The sequence below is a fragment of the Lepisosteus oculatus genome, chromosome 14 (genome assembly GCF_040954835.1).
Source record: "Lepisosteus oculatus isolate fLepOcu1 chromosome 14, fLepOcu1.hap2, whole genome shotgun sequence".
In the NCBI taxonomy this organism is placed as follows: domain Eukaryota; kingdom Metazoa; phylum Chordata; class Actinopteri; order Semionotiformes; family Lepisosteidae; genus Lepisosteus; species Lepisosteus oculatus.
Genome location: NC_090709.1, coordinates 33,699,604 through 33,716,017, shown reverse-complemented (window position 1 = coordinate 33,716,017; position 16,414 = coordinate 33,699,604). Strand labels below are relative to the sequence as shown.

At 37.5% G+C, this 16,414-nt stretch overlaps 3 non-coding genes across 3 annotated transcripts; 1 reads left to right on the top strand and 2 right to left on the bottom strand.

The window, feature by feature from the left end:
• Positions 1-948: 948 nt before the first annotated feature.
• On the bottom strand, positions 949-1,020 carry trnar-ccu (transfer RNA arginine (anticodon CCU)). Its single transcript has one exon. It is a non-coding gene; the product is annotated as a tRNA-Arg (tRNA).
• An 11,237-nt stretch (positions 1,021-12,257) lies between these two features.
• Positions 12,258-12,345, bottom strand: trnay-gua (transfer RNA tyrosine (anticodon GUA)). Its single transcript is given in 2 exon segments — positions 12,258-12,293; positions 12,309-12,345. It is a non-coding gene; the product is annotated as a tRNA-Tyr (tRNA).
• Positions 12,346-13,790: 1,445 nt separating this feature from the next.
• Positions 13,791-13,862, top strand: trnat-cgu (transfer RNA threonine (anticodon CGU)). The gene has a single exon. It is a non-coding gene; the product is annotated as a tRNA-Thr (tRNA).
• Positions 13,863-16,414: the final 2,552 nt, after the last annotated feature.

The following is a 16,414-nucleotide window of genomic DNA, read 5'->3' as shown; positions in this document are numbered from 1 at the left end:
TGTTTAGAAGAAGTGAGTTAACATGAAAAGTTACCTAATTTACCAGAGCAAATGCTCACCTAGCAAGATAAGCTTTACTACTAGAGAGAAGTAGAGTGAAAGACGTGATCATTTCACGCCGTTGTGGAAGAAAACGCTTTTTTCTTGGAATTCTAAATCAATTAGAAATTCAGAGCGACACATAAAGGCTTTGTCTGCTTAAAAGTACTGATTTTTTAAAACTGATAAAAATGTAGAAAACACGGTTCTCACTTAGAAATTTAAGATGGGGGTGGGGTATTACTAGTAGCGGCGCTGAACTCACCATGGTGCAATTCATTTACGTGACGGGCTAGTGGTTTAATGGATAACGCGGCTGATTTCGGTTTATAAGATTGTCGATTCGACTTCTACAGGGGTTGTGTGATTTAAATCAGGCTCCTCAGAAATAGATGTCCGTTATGTAAATGAACCGCACCTGAAAGCAAACGTTGGGTCTGGGTTCCTTTCTTTCCTGCATGAAATAGCAAATCGTTACAAAAAAAAACACCAACTAATGTCCAATAGTCCAATAGTTAGTAATTTAAGTAAACATGAATATACTGTAAGGTCTTGGTACATGGGAGTGGATTTCAACCACAATTAAAAAAGGGCAAATTATAATTACAGGCTTCAGACACTTTTTCATACAAAAGTGACCAAACACTCCCTAACTTTCAGGTTTGCTTGAACCTGTAACAAAAAAAAACTTCCATTCTCTGATGTCACTGTCTCTAAAGTCAGACGTGATGTTTCGCGGACATGCAGTGTGCCTTTTCTCTTGTCGTGTTCAAGATGAAATGCTGCATAAGCTCCTGACTGGGTGTTCTGTACTGCTATGTTATTTTGTTCAGATTACCTAGGTGGTGTACAGCTAAAACCCAACTGCGTGGTGTAAATTCCGGGTTCAGCAAAAGCAACCACATCAGCTGACCTCGACATGATTTGAACACGCAACCTTTTGATCAGGAGTCAGATACGCTACCATTGTGCCACGAGGTCACTCATGGCTAGTGTTTTTAATTCACCCAAAGAGAAAAATCAGCGTCCCTGAAAAAGATTGTTTTCATTCTCTCCTGTGAGGAGCGCCGCTCTTCCAACGAGGGTCTCTTCTTCTCAGACCACAGATTATTCTTCCCGCCCGGCTCTCTCACGGAGAGCAGACAAACCGTCTCCACTAATGTGTTTACTACATCTACATACCCGACCACCACTGCATCACACAGCTGCCAGGGCACCTCACCGTGTCAGGCCACCACTGCGTCACACATACTGTATTTCAGCGCCATATATTTCATGGATATTATGGAATATAATGGATGGATATCTTAGTTATCTTTCTAGTTCACAGGTTTGCATGCATAATTTAATTTTGAAAGCCACTGAGACATCAGGTACTACTATTTATGAAAAAGAAACAAAACAAAAAACATACTAACAACTGTGCCATCCTACTCCTTAGTTAATACATTTTATTATTCATAAACAGTTAACATTGTTAGTAAAATATTTAGAATTCTATTTAACCCTATTTTTTCTTTAGTTTTGTATTTAACTTATTATATAATAGTCAGACTTAATGTATATTTGAACAATGAAAATATATTTTTACAAGATTTTACATTAAGCACTTAAAATTAATATGGTTAATAATAGTAAACTGTAACATGCTGTAACAAGATCGGTTAAACTGCGAAGAAAATGCTTTCAGAGAAAATGTTTCAGGTGTGAAGAACATAGATCTCCAATGCAATTTCAACCAAACCTGTTCCCACACACCCTGCCCCCACTACCATTAGAATATACACAAACATTTTAGGGTTTCATTCTGAGCAGATGACCCTCACACCTGAAGAGTGCTGGCTGTGATGAATTAAACCGGTTTTACAGGTTTCAATCACAGACCATGTGACATGGGACTCAGTAAACTAACAGTGCCACTGGATTTGATAATACCTAACCAAAATCCGCAATATGGAAACAGAACCTGTGTGATTGTTGATAGATGATGTACTCGTAACATTTTTTCAAGACGAACTACAACATTTAAAAAATGACTTGTATGTACTTGATATCTCTAATCAATCCACGGGTCCCAGCACAAAACGAAAGTAAAACGCATACCGTTTCGCGCTTCTTATTAGTTGCTCAGAAGTAATTTGACCGTATGAAATGCATAATATAAACCTAGAAACATATACGTGAGCAGTACTTAAGCACTGTAGTATCGGTGTTAAGACATACCTCTCAAATACTGTAAATGAAGTTCAAAATATCTCAAGACCGATTCTGGTCGTAATGAAACCATGTTTCGTGTATGTTTTCTTTTTCATCTTGAAATAACTCATTTCTAAATACCTTTTTCACTGTTAACATCTTGCAGCAACTTTGCGACAAAATATACACTCTGACAGTTCATCCTGCTACCAACATTAAATAAAACAAATCTTAAGATTTCTATATTTATGTCTTTATTTAGTGGTTTCATTAGTGACAAAGGCTAAACTTTCTTGGAAAAATGTATTTTATGTGTTGCAGAAAAAACTGACTTGCTTTAACAAAATATGTTTACAAATCCTTTCACCTGGCATTTTCGTAGTTAGAAATTATGGAACGCTCTGTTAAAAGCAAGGGAGTTTTTATGTCCGTTGCAGTTCTTTTGCAACATGAATATAATTATATCGTTATTAATTTCTTGAGATATGCGATTCCATATTATATTCCCTTTTAATCAAATTCTAAAAGTATGCTTGTTGACTCCGGTATCGCGTTAGTTAAAGACTTCGAAGCTTACAATGTTTAGGGAGAAATGGAATACTGGTGTGTATTTTTTTCTTTAAAGTACCGAGACCAGCCATATACTGTATGTTTATGTTAAGATTTCCCTTCAGTGGTAAAATTAGATATGAATATTCAATACTTAAACGGGCACAGTTAAGACATTAAATATACATATACATATTGTATACAGTACAGTTTGCATACGGTAATATGTTTATGTTACGCGATTAAAAAATAAATAAATAAAACTGGAAGGTCCAGCACCAGCTGGATTCAAACACACAACCTGCCAGTTGGTAGTCACGCACCTAGACCAGTAGGCTTCAAGACAGCTCACATGAGCAGGCAGGCGAAACAGCCCTACATAGCCCTGCCGCAGTACACGGATATAATCATACCGTTATTAAATTCTTGAGATACGCGATTCCATATTATATTCCCTTTTAATCAAATTCTAAAAGTATGCTTGTTGACTCCGGTATCACGTTAGTTAAAGACTTCGAAGCTTACAATGTTTAGGGAGAAATGGAATACCGGTGTGTATTTTTCCTTGTGATATTTTAAGCTCTAGTTGAATGATAGGTGTCGCATTTTAAATCATTTTCGTAGCTAGAAATTATGAAACGCCCTGTTAAAAGCAAGGAAGTATTTATGCCCGTTGAAGTAAAACAAAATGCCTGACAAAGTATGGCTTGGACAGATTCCAAGTGCTTGTACAAATGTGCTAAAGAAATTATACTTTGAGTATACAGCTTGTCCAAAGTCATCCATTATTAATACTATTAGTAATATCTTCAGTAAAGGGTTTGATGCATAAATATTTCTGATAAAGGTAGGTTGTGTACTTTTGTCCAACTGAGCAATCTTACTTTCATAAAATATACCAACATTTTAATGACTGATGATTAACATGCTGTAATACACAGTTCAAAATTAAAGGCTCAAATGCTGTACATGAGAGGTTAAGCTCCCCCTGGCGGTTTTACAAGGCGACGCCGGATAGTTAGTCACGTGACACACGTGAACCGCGTGATACCCCGGTGGGCGTGTCGCGGTATGCCGCGAAATACCTCACCCATTTTGAATGGCTGCATCTGTATGTTTAAGTTCCAAAATTAATATCGTTTATGGACTTCACACGCGTTGCAGTATGCTCCTATTCTTTTTATGCTCAGGCACTAAGTAAAAGGAGATGCTTCATATTGCTTGACTAATTTTAAAAACTAAGTTAGAAATGCAGACGCTCCATCAGTGCGCTGCTTTGGTGCACCGGCTCTTTCACAGTGCCTGTCTGCCGTAAGCGTTACAATATACATACCCAACACTGCTTGTACCCATCTGTCATGCAAATAAAACACCTTCAATTGAATTGAATTGAGGGGAGAGGGGGGGAATACTAAAGCCAATAATGGCTCAATACCCTCAATGGGCTTTGACATGCTAATGCGTTGGTTTAACAGTCCGGCTGTGGCAGGCTTCTAATGTCAACTGGACTCGATTGGAAGACAATGAACGTATTTTGTGATATTTAGAAATATTAATTTGTTTGGTGCGAGTGAGGTTTTATTTAATCTCTGACCAAGGGAAACGTTTCATTTTTTCAAAGAAATGTTTGTTAAAAAATAAAGTCATAGTTCCATGGGATTCAATCACAGACCATGTGACATGGGAGTCAGGAAACTAACACACAGCGCCACCGGATTTAATAACGCAATAAAAACGCTATAAAATAATATGACTAGGCACAGAAAAAGTTTACAGCACAGTACAATAATAAATGCTGACCATGACTTTAGAAGCATAAATTACCTTACACTCAATTTAAACACAAGCTGTCTTTCTGTTTTAACCTCTAAGCTGGTTCATACAGAAAATGTAGAAATGCATTAGCCTGATTATGATTAAAAAACACATAATTAAACACGCATTTGCGATTTAAATCAGAACACGATTTAAATCAATATAAATGTTTATATTGTAAAGCATACTGTCCAGCCTCCATTTCTCTATAAAAATTTACTCTGTTGCACACACACACACAATAGAAGCAGGAACCGCTGTCAGAAGGGAAGATATGTTCAAAATATCGCAAATATCGATCATATTGCGATATTTTGAAATATAAAAGTCAATTGATTGTCCATAATATCGCTATTCTATTTTTTCGAAGAAATGTTTGTTAAAAGAAAAGTCCAGCACCACAGCCCTACACAGCCCTGTCGCAGTACACGGATATAATCATACCGTTATTAAATTCTTTAGATACGCGATTCCATATTATATTCCCTTTTAATCAAATTCTAAAAGTATGCTTGTTGACTCCGGTATCACGTTAGTTAAAGACTTCGATGCTTAAAATATTTAGGGAGAAATGGAATACTGGTGTGTATTTTTTTCTTTAAAGTACCAAGACCAGCTATATACTGTATGTTTATGTTCCAAAATTAATATCGTTTATGACCTTCAGATGCGTTATGCTCCTCTTCTTTTTATGCTCAGCTACTAAAATTTCCCTTTAGTGGTAAAATTCCATATAAATATTCAAAACTAAGCGGATTGAAATGTGCACAGTAAAGACATTAAATGATTAAATCTTTTCACTACCAACCAATGCACCACGAGTGCCCCTGTCGGTCATTTTGGCCAGCCAATCACTGTTATTCCTTTCAGATTACCTATGTGGTGTACAAATAAAACCCAACCGCATGGTGTAATTTCCAGGTTCGGCACCAGCAGCACCTGCAAACACATCAGCTGACCTCAACATGACTTGAACTCACAACTTTCTGATCTGGAGTCAGACATGCTACCATTGCACCACGTTAATTCCCCCAAAGAGAAAAATCAGCGTCCCTGAAAAATATTTTTTTCATTCTCTCCCGTGAGGAGCGCCGCTCTTCTAATGGGGGTCTCTTCTTCCCAGACCACAGATTATTCTTTCCACCCGTCTCTCTCACAGAGAGCAGACACACCGTCTCCACTGATGTGTTTACTACATCTATAGATCTGACCCCCTACAGCCCCTTTATACAGCCCCGATATTCGATATTCCCCGATAAAGAACAAAAAATATTCCTGGATAGGATATTTACCACCAGCCTCGTGAACATCTCATCTTGACCTCTTCCAGGAGGAGCACAATTAACACAGAATCCTCTCTCCATTTAGCAAATAACACAAAACACTGTTTACCTGTCAAGACAGAAAACCAGGCTGCTCCAGGTGAGGCTTAAACTCACAACCTCGGCATGACTCCACTGATCATGTCATTTTACATGGCCTGAACCAGGAAAGAGTTTGGAAGTCAAGAAGTTATGGTGTTGTTTTAATTCTTGCCTACTCATTTAATTTTTCGGTCAAATCTTTTATTTGGGAGTACTTTCAATTGATGTTAATCCTTGTCCCGATGCACGATTCTGGGCCATGGTGCGTCTTGAATAATGTTCTTATAGGCTTCAGTTTGGAAAAGTGCGCTCTTCAGAAGCTACCGAAACCGGTAATTGTTTCGTAACACTTAATGCAAAAGCAACGTTCGGGTTTGAAAAAGAATATTACTTGCTATGAATACAAACACTGTTACAGGAGGCGTGATAGGGCTATTTTAACTTAGATCATCAATTCATCTTACATTTCTTCTCCATCTATATCAACAGCGTAATCGCTACTGAGCGCTAAAGGCAGGTCCTGGCAATACAGTCTTCTTTAGAAAACATTTTTAAAACTATTTCCACTACCATCTGTAAAGTAAAAGATACCGATTGCACACAACTAATAAAATATTTTTTCAAGGGACGTTGTAGCTAGATGCAAATTACAATCAAAAATGCATCAGCTTTAAAATTTTCTTTTGGATCCAGAGGACGATCAGCATGAGCCATCAAGGAGCCTGTAGCCACAAGAAGGTTAAAAGCACACAAGTGATCTGTCTTTGGTCAAAGGAATTGCTGGAGTAGTAGGACGCAGAGCAATATCTAGCAGCTGTAGACGATGTTCGGAGAAGAGATAATTCTGTTTTCAGCACAGGGAGTGAGAATGAGCTCAGTCCGGCCTCCAGGAGAATCCATTCTGGTTCGGTTACTGTCAGACTGTGCGTCTGAGGCTCTTTGGATCACAACGTGAAAAAAAACAAACAAAAACAATTGCTCACATCATGTGATTTCCACTAGAGGAAGAGAAGATATCACCTTTAAAAGAATTAGAACTTAATATTTGGATCCGAGAGCACTTGGTGGTGGTGGAGGGGAGACCCCATTACCTGTAATGCGCTTTGAGTGGAGTGTCCAGAAAAGCGCTATATAAGTGTAAGCAATTATTATTATTATTATTATAAATTATTAAAATATCAGATTGTGTTTCTGTAACATTTCGTGCACAGTACGCCATATTTAACAAGAGAACAACAGTCTCAACGAGGCCTTTACACACAGTCTGGGGTATTTTCCCCCTTTATATTTTTGCCACTTTATATCGAACCTATTATACTCCCAAAAGTGCACAGTAGATTTTACTTTAAAAAATGCACAATCCACCGCTGGTATAAACAGATGTGTGCCATGTTTGCCTTTGTCAGCATTTGTTTCAAAAATAAGTTCACGATACGTTAAAAACACAAGAAGCACAAACCTAATAACACAACGATACAAAATCAAAACCAAATCATAAAGCCAATTAAGTACCTATCCTTTGAAAACAGAGAACACCTTTATATCTACAAAAAAACCGTGACATTTGTATCTACATTTGAATTACAAAGCAGACCAAGTAGTCGCTGAATTCAAAGTTCAGATCTTGGCCAAAACAAGAAAATCAGACGTGAGCTGAATTCGGAACAAAAGCCTCTGCTTCGCCGTTTACTGAGCTTTTGATCAACGTCTGAGTGAAAAAGCCACTCTCTGGCACATACTGCCCAATGTAGCCTAATGTTTCGGGTGATCTAAATCCCAGTTCGACATCAAGTTTCCAACTCGTTTCCTTAGTCTTGTTTACCCACGAACCAGGATTCTACTGTATGAACTTCCGGGAATATTACAAAATGTTTGATGGGGCATCAATCATTCCAGGCGGAAATTGACTCTTTTTTTTTTCTCGAGGGATCATATTAAACATTTCATTCATATCGAGAGGAGGATCACCATGAGACACAAAACAAACAGTTTAATTCTGTCTTTTTTAGAAAGTAGCGTTTGTGATACATTAATAATATTTTCATGGAAATATAGAAGTTGTAAATTTTTAAATTTATATTTGAATCGAAATGTGGTTTTGAGTCAAATATTAGCGTGTTCATTTAATTAGTTTGTGTTTGTCATTACTATATATATATATTGCCATGTTACTAGAATTTGTAACTAAAGTTAGTTGTGTTTTTTTATGATGATTAGCCATTTGTTGATTACAATTTAAAAGGTATGGGTTTAATAGTCGTATATTCTACATCTTTTTCCCACTGGGATGTGCCGGTTTTAATTGAACAAAGCTAGATACACATTTTCTAATGCAGCCTTCATTACAAGACAGTTTATTTCTCGAAAGCGTGATATGTAAAAAAGAGAAAAACGAAAATATATGGATGACTATTTCAAAGATGAAGATATTACTTTTGAGAAATTGTCATTTTATGTATCAAGACGCTTTTCAACCACTGGTTTTAGACCTTCGCTATGCTTCCTGAATCATTTTCAGTGTTATAAACTGGGTGTGGAGGTAGCGATCACTTTGTAGAACAGTTGACAGGCTGGAGCTGTTCAGACTACTCTTGTTATTTCTCAAATGCTTCCATCTTTTTTCTTTCACGCTAGGACGCGAGTGTGTACATGTGTTTGGTTTTCATTTCACTGATTCTCATTGAAGATTTGGGAATTAACGACGAAAGAATCAGTTGCCTTGGAAAGCAGAAGCTTTGGTTCACAACGATCTTGAAGACACGCCCATGTAGTGCAGCGTGTGATATTTGTACTATAAAAGACCAAGTGCTCAAAGTGACGTCTGCGTTTACCGTTTAGACTTTTCATCTCGGGCGCACTTTTAGAAAGCAAAGATAGAGCAGTTGTGTTGAATCACACTATGACAGCTGTCAGCAGAGTGGTGCAGCGGAAGCGTGCTGGGCTCATAACCCAGAGGTCGATGGATCGAAACCATCCTCTGCTATGCACACCGTCAGTTTAATGAAGTGAATTAAAACTGATTTTTTTCTCTCGTGTGTGTGCAAACTTCACACTTACTGTATTCGTTAATCTTTACCAATAGCAGATGCCCAAATGTATCTTTGGTTGTTCTGAGATCCTTGATAGTTTCCTCAAATCCTTCAAATGAACATCCATATCAAAGCACAGTGTACGAAGTTAATTTATTATATTTTTTACTATATTTATTATACACGTGTAAATTAATTACTTTTTCGCAGTAATTAATGTATTATATTTATTACTATATTTATTATACACGTGTAAATTAATTACTGCGAAAATAATTTACTCCGTACACTGTGCAGAGTGCCGTATACTCCTCGTTGCGGCACACACGATACATACAGTAAAAAGCCTCAGGCACTGTGTTAGATGTGTTTTCGACGTTATATATGCGTTTATTCATGTCGTCGATTTTACGGTTGCAATTCGATGTTGATTATACGTCGAGGCGACGTATATATACGTATAGCCGTATTTTCGCCGTAAATATACGTATATTCGACGAATCAATGCCCACAGCTTGGCATACAAGGGTTTTGCTGAGGGGGTTTTGCCACCTGCCTGAAAAAAAACAGTAAAACGTTTGAGTGCCTATAGAGTTTCTATTTTTATTTTCTTGACAAAAGTTGGTACCATTTCCTGGACACCCCGTCCCCCATCAGTGCGCGGTGCCCGGGGAAAAAGCTGTAGGGGGGCGTCTGAAATTCTGAGGGTGGGGGTGATATTTCAGTTGAAACGGAGCTGTATGGTGCAGCTACCCAAATGAAATCTCGCAGCAAAATACAAATCTCACGGTTTGTATTGCCTGGAGCGAAAAAGTACCATAAGCGTTCATTTTTGCAGCTACATAGATGTTCTGAATCGTTAAGAAAAAAAATGTTGTAAAACCAACAGAAAGCACAGACTGCTATAACTAGTCCTAATTATATAACGATTTTAAGTATAATGATAAACTACTGCAAGGAATCGGTCCACCTGAGCAAACAGGATCGTAATGTTGACACTCAATAACGACACTGATATGTGCAGTTCCTGGATGGATAGCCCTCCTGCCCATCAAACAGACTGAGTGACTGTTCGTGTCATTTAGTGTTGTCTGACCATTGACAAAGTACAACTATTTTTTTAGGGCGCAAATTAAGTTAGGTAAATCTTTTTGCCCAAAACTGAAGGGGCGACGTTCCTCCCTCCCCCCGTGATGCCAGGCCTGTCCCCATCCTTTTCCATAATGTCATTATATATAATACCATACAACAGTACGATCCTTACTAACTGCATGCATTAAAATTGCACATCAGCTCATAGCAGGGGGCACATAGCGGCGATGTATTATCAATGTTAAATTTCAACCATAATATCAACAACATTAATAAACGCATACGTTGAGAAAATATCGAACCCAGTATATTTTCCGGTTATATACCACAATGCATTGCTAGTATTCGTTGGTCACCATTTTGGACACGTTTTTCAAACGTAGAAGTATATCCGCAAATATCTCAGCAATCCTCTTTTGACGAGTAAGAATGAACAATAATAATACTATCTGAATACATACAGATCTTTCTTAATATTATTTTGATTAAAATAGTACGTGAATAAGCAAAAAATGGCATATAAAAATAGTGTGAATGGGGAAGATGACACAAAATCGTTTTGCCATTTCTCTATTCTTATTCTATGTTGTACTTTCAAACTTTGGGTACTCTTTAATTAGGACAGACTTTATTGCTCAACTGCTATGATGCAAGCCAAATTTTATACATTTATTTCAGCTTTGAGCTTAGTAAACCGTTCATTTTTTAGATTATACTGAAGAAAGATGTGAAGACGGGGGTTTGAATTTAATCTTTTCTGTAGACTTAGACTTCTAAGTCACAAGCTGGGGTTTATGGCAGGAAAGGGGGTTAACTGATAAGGATTGCAGATGCAAGCTAGGAACCCCCCTGGGTGTAATGTTAAACTGACCATTTGCCCAGAACATCGTAAACTGGCCAAATACCATGAACCCCCCTCTTTACCATCAGACCGAGTGACGTCAGAAACGGAGAAGAAAACACTATATAACCCAAAAGTTTGTAACAGTACGGGGAACAATACTTCGGTTTTGTTGTTTCTTGCGGGAAACAAGACTTCGGCTTTATTGTTCCTTGCATGCAATAAACTCATCTGTTTTACTTCATCTCGGGATCAAGAACCTTATTTCTTCTGTTACAACAATACTAAAGAAGATATTAATCATCATTTATTTGGGAAGTAATATTATATAATTTTCTCCTAGCTGCGGTGCTGAAGTCCCACCCTACATCAACAGAAAAAGAAATAAAGGAGCACGCAATGCGTTACTTGAAGAATGCATATGCAAGGCACGGGGCCAGGAGATCTGGACACTGAAAATGATAGGTTTTTGGTTCTAACTGTTAGGACAATTAGACAGGGTTTGCAAATAGTGGACAAAAATCGTCTTAACTTCCATTGTAATATTTTTTTTTTCTTGGAAATATAGAAGTTGTACATTTTAAAATGTATATTTGAATCAAAATGTGGTTTTGAGTTAGTGTGTTAATGTAATTAGTTTGTTTGTCATTACTTTACTGTATATTGCCATGTTACCAGAATTTGTAGCTGAAGTTTAAGACTAGTTGTGTTTTTTATGATTATTGCCCATATGTGGATTGTTGATTGATTGTATACAATGTATAATTTGAAATACATATGTTTCAGGTGTGAATGTGTATTTTCAGAATACATTTCTAAACCTACTCATTGGCTTGGTTTACTTGTTTCTACACCTATAAAACCTATCTTTGATGTATAATAGACCTCTACCTATATACGTATAATAGACCTCTAATGTTATCCGTATAATAGACCTCTAACCATATACGTATAATAGACCTCTAACCATATACGTATAATAGTCCTCTAAAGTTATCCGTATAATAGACCTCTAAAGTTATCCGGAACTCCAACCATATATGTATAATAGTCCTCTAAATTTATCCGTATAATAGAACTCCAACCATTTATGTATAATGAACGTCTAAACATAGACGTATAATTGACGTATAACTTTAGACGTATATTAGAATTTCATTCTAGACGAATTGCAGACCACATTTAGACGTCTAAGGTATGCATTTAACAGACGTATATTATACGTCTTTTGCCCACTGGGTCTGCTTCGTGGTTTATTAAGCTTTTGATCAACGTCTGAGTGAAAAAGATTTGCTATTTTATCTCTTTGATTAAAGTTCACAAAAAGCACATTCCTTCGAGCCGGAATCGAACCAGCGACCTAAGGATGCCTTACTATTTCCCCTACAGTCCTCCGCTATACCAACTGAGCTATCAAAGGGGTGTAGGGAGCATTGTTTCCCTTGAATTTAAGCCACGAAGCAGGTTTCTACAGTATGAACTTCCGGGGAAATTTCAAAATGTTTGATGGGGCATCAATCGTTCAAGGTGGATATCGACACTTTTTTTTTCTCGAGGGATCATATTAAACATTTCATCAGTATCGAGAGGAGGATCACCATGAGACACAGAACAGTTTAATTCTGTCTTTATTAGAAAGTAGTGTTTGTGCAACATTAAAAATATTTTCGTGGAAATATAGAAGTTGTGATTTTTAAAACTTATATTTGAATCGAAATGTGGTTTTGAGTTAAATATTAGCGTGTTAATGTAATTAGTTTGTGTTTGTCATTACTATATATATATATTCCCATGTTACTATAATTTGTAGCTGAAGTTTACTAGTTGCGTTTTTTATGATATATTGTAATAAACAATATTGTAATAAACATTATCATGTTTATTACAATATTGTATAAAATGCATAATTTGAACTACATATTTTTCAGGTGTGAATAATTGTATATTTTCAGAATAAATTTCTAAACCAAATCATTGGCTTGATTTATTTGTTTCTACACCTATAAGACCTATCTTTGATGTATAATAGACCTTTAACTATATAGGTATAATAGTCCTCTAAATGTATCCGTATAATAGAACTTCAACCATTTATGTATTTATGACTTATAACGATATACGTATATTAGAATTTAATTCTAGTCCCATTAAGGGACATTTTGAGCCAGTGCAGTCAGGCCAGTTCCACTTCAACTGCGCCCAACAACGGAGGTCGTTTTGAAAACAACGAGAGTAAAGGGACACTGCATGTCTGCAGAACATCACGTCCGAGTTTCAGGACAGTAACATCAGAGATTGGAAGCTAGGGAGTTTCAGGTCTGTTTTTTAGTATAGGTTCATGAAAGTCTAAATACCTTTGCAAGAAGTATTTCAGAATCCCAGTCAAATCCAGTACAATTGCTGCACAGATCTGCATTCTACAATAAGAAAACTGTCCGTTTAATCAAACACGCCTCATAAAGCATTTTTAAAACAGGAATGCATCTTTCTATAAAAATAAAATGACTTGAAGGGTGCTATAAGCTAAGGTGTGAAAGCCTGCTCTACAGAAGAAGTATATCCAGAGGTGCCAAAGAAGTCGAGGTTTCACCTCGTGAGAGAAAGCATCTCAGAAAACGAAGTTGCAGTCGCTTCCATGCGTCATAACACCACTAGATCAGACAACAAGAGCTGAAGAGCCGCTGTCGAGAGTAACGCGGCCGAGCGCTCTAAGGAGCTGGATTAAAGCTCCAGTCTCTTCGGGGGCATCTTTTGGGATTACACCACTGCTGCGTATCTCCTTGTTAAAAATCCCTATTTTTTGTTGTTGCTGCCTCCAGGCGATGTAAACAAGATTCAGAAAAAAATAATTTAACCACCCTTGAAGGTGTGGTGGCCAAGTGGTAAGGCGTTGGTCTCGTAAACCAAAGATTGTGGGTTCAAGCCCCACCTGTGCCTGTTTCATTTGTCACCACTTTCCTTTAGTTTCAAAGTCTTTAAAAAATTTGCAATGTAGGAGTTTCTATAGTAAGAAGAACATAACTGTCGCCAGTGATTATTGCTCTTGCATATCCTGCACTGTTTTTTAGTCGACAAAGCCTGTCTCTCTTCACACTCATCTTCCGAATGATCGCCTCAGCATTGGGAAGGAACGTGCATTTGGTACAGCCCCCACTCCACAGTCTGATCACAAACAGATCGAGTGAGCTGTCAGTCTAGGTTGGAAGTAAGGTTCGAAAGCACTTAAAATCTGACTTAGGAACGAGAAGACCGTGTTTTTTTTTAAACGAGTAAACGATAAAATTATATAAGTAGTGGGACAAAACATTGTCTGTCTGCAAGACTATGTCATGCTAAACGCCACAAATTGTCTTCTTCCAGTTGTGTCAATTGTCCTAAAGTTACGGAAAATCGGATGCAACCGGTGCATTCAGCATACATTTCTTCAGGATAGTCGATTGGTTTAAAATAACGATTTCATAGATTTGTGTCTTTTAAGCTTTGTGTTCAGCTCTCCAAATAGAGGCGCGGGTTCAAATCCCACTCCTGACAGTAAGCCGTTTTACCCCGTCTTACACTGTTCCAGTCTTGTTGTGCTCGCTGACAATCACAATAGGAGGAAAATGGAGAAACTGCTTCGCAAGAACATAACGGACAGAAAAAAGCTTCGTAAACACGTGAATGTGATTAGCAGCAGTAAGGTATGCATTCAAATGTTTAAGGCAGATTTATAAAAGCAGCAGAAGAAAGGTGCAGCACAAGGCAATTTGTGAGAATTCATGGGTTTTTATGTGGCTTGGACTTCTTTCAAGTCTATGAAGGTGACCCCCTTTTCATTTTCATTTTCAAACTTCAGAACCGAATAACAAAAAGGTTTCATGTAAGAACGTTGGATTGGTTTCATGATGTATTCGGTGAACCTGAATGAAATATTTTAGTGCGTGCTCAAATGCGAAGAATTAAAAAAAAACCTGGAAAATCAACTCTTGCAGTAAATGTCATAAATTTAAAGCGTGTAGTCTGCATGAACAGAGCAACGCAGCAGTCTGTAAAAACGAAGCCATAAGTCCTCTTTTATCTCGGGCAGTGCATTCCAATAAGATGGCTCTGCAGAAGACATGAGAAATGCCGAACTCATTGTTGCCATTATTGCTACTCTTGCTACTGTAGTTTTAAGCTCTAATCAGCGGGCATGTACAGTTGTACAGGAGGTAGACTATTTTGCGCCATCAAAATTCCATTATGTGAATTTAAGGTTTTATTAATAACAGCATTAACTATACAATGCCCGCTCAAAAACCGCTACCCATTAGCTTAAGAAGCAGCCGTGTTTTAACAAAGTGTGGTATTCGAACAGTAAATGCTGAAGTATTTAATACTTGTGAGCAGATCTTCCTCGAGTCAGACACACTCTTGCTCGCCCGATGCTTTCAGAGCAATATCTGAATCGAGGCTCAAAATGGAAAGAAAGCTGAATCAGGCAATGGTCATAAGGCACTCGGGGTCACTGTACCCTATAACGTCCTGCTTGCACTGTCCTACTAAAAGCTTAGAGGGATCAGAAAGGACACAAACAACCCTTGAATCCACAATCTTGAACTTAAGGGTCGCCAGCTCTACTGGCTGCGCCTCTTTTGCTGCTCTATTACAACAGTAATATAACTAGCGTTGATTCAACATAGTATAGTAGGCTGAGACTTTGAATGCAATGGGATGGTGGCCAAGAGCTAAGTTGTCGGTCTTCTAAACTTACTGTGCCTTCCTTATTCACCGCCATGTTATTTTATCTAGATTGTCAAGTAACTTGCAAAACGTCTCTACTTGTTACTCTGTCTCAAAATTGTAGAGAAAAGTTATCTGTTATAGCCTTAACAGAATGCAGAAACCAAATATATGGGATTTGTTAAGAACTTTATTGTCTTTTCACAAATTACTACAGAATAATACAAAGAAGACATTTTATAGTCTTATATTGAAACCATGAAACCTATGCACACATTCACAAGAGATTACAATAGAAAAACGCATTTGTTCCGGAAAATTAGATCACGTATGATGTTAAATAATTTCTTAAAATTACACTAAATTGCAATCTTGAAACCAAAATTAGAAATATTGAAAACAACCTTTGTTCCCCAGGAAGAAAAGCTGTATATTTGATTGTTAATATACTAATAACAAAATTATTGCACCATGTTCGAAAAATGTATATCAAGACTAGTAAGAAGACAAGATTTTACAGAAATATTAAAAAACGATGCAAGCATAAAAAGTAGATAAATTAAAATCAATTCAGTTTTTTTTTTGTGTCACGATTATAGTCCCCCCTCCTTAAGGGTGCTCCAGCCCTTTCACTTTAGACTTAATTCTGTGCACCTGATCCCTTTTCCCAGCCCACCTTAAAAGCCAGGCGCCGACGCTCATCCTGGCTCTGCATCTGGTTTCCGCACCGTGCGAGTCCGGGACCTGGAAGCGCCTGGTCCCGTTAAGGTTTTAATCTCTGTTCCCGT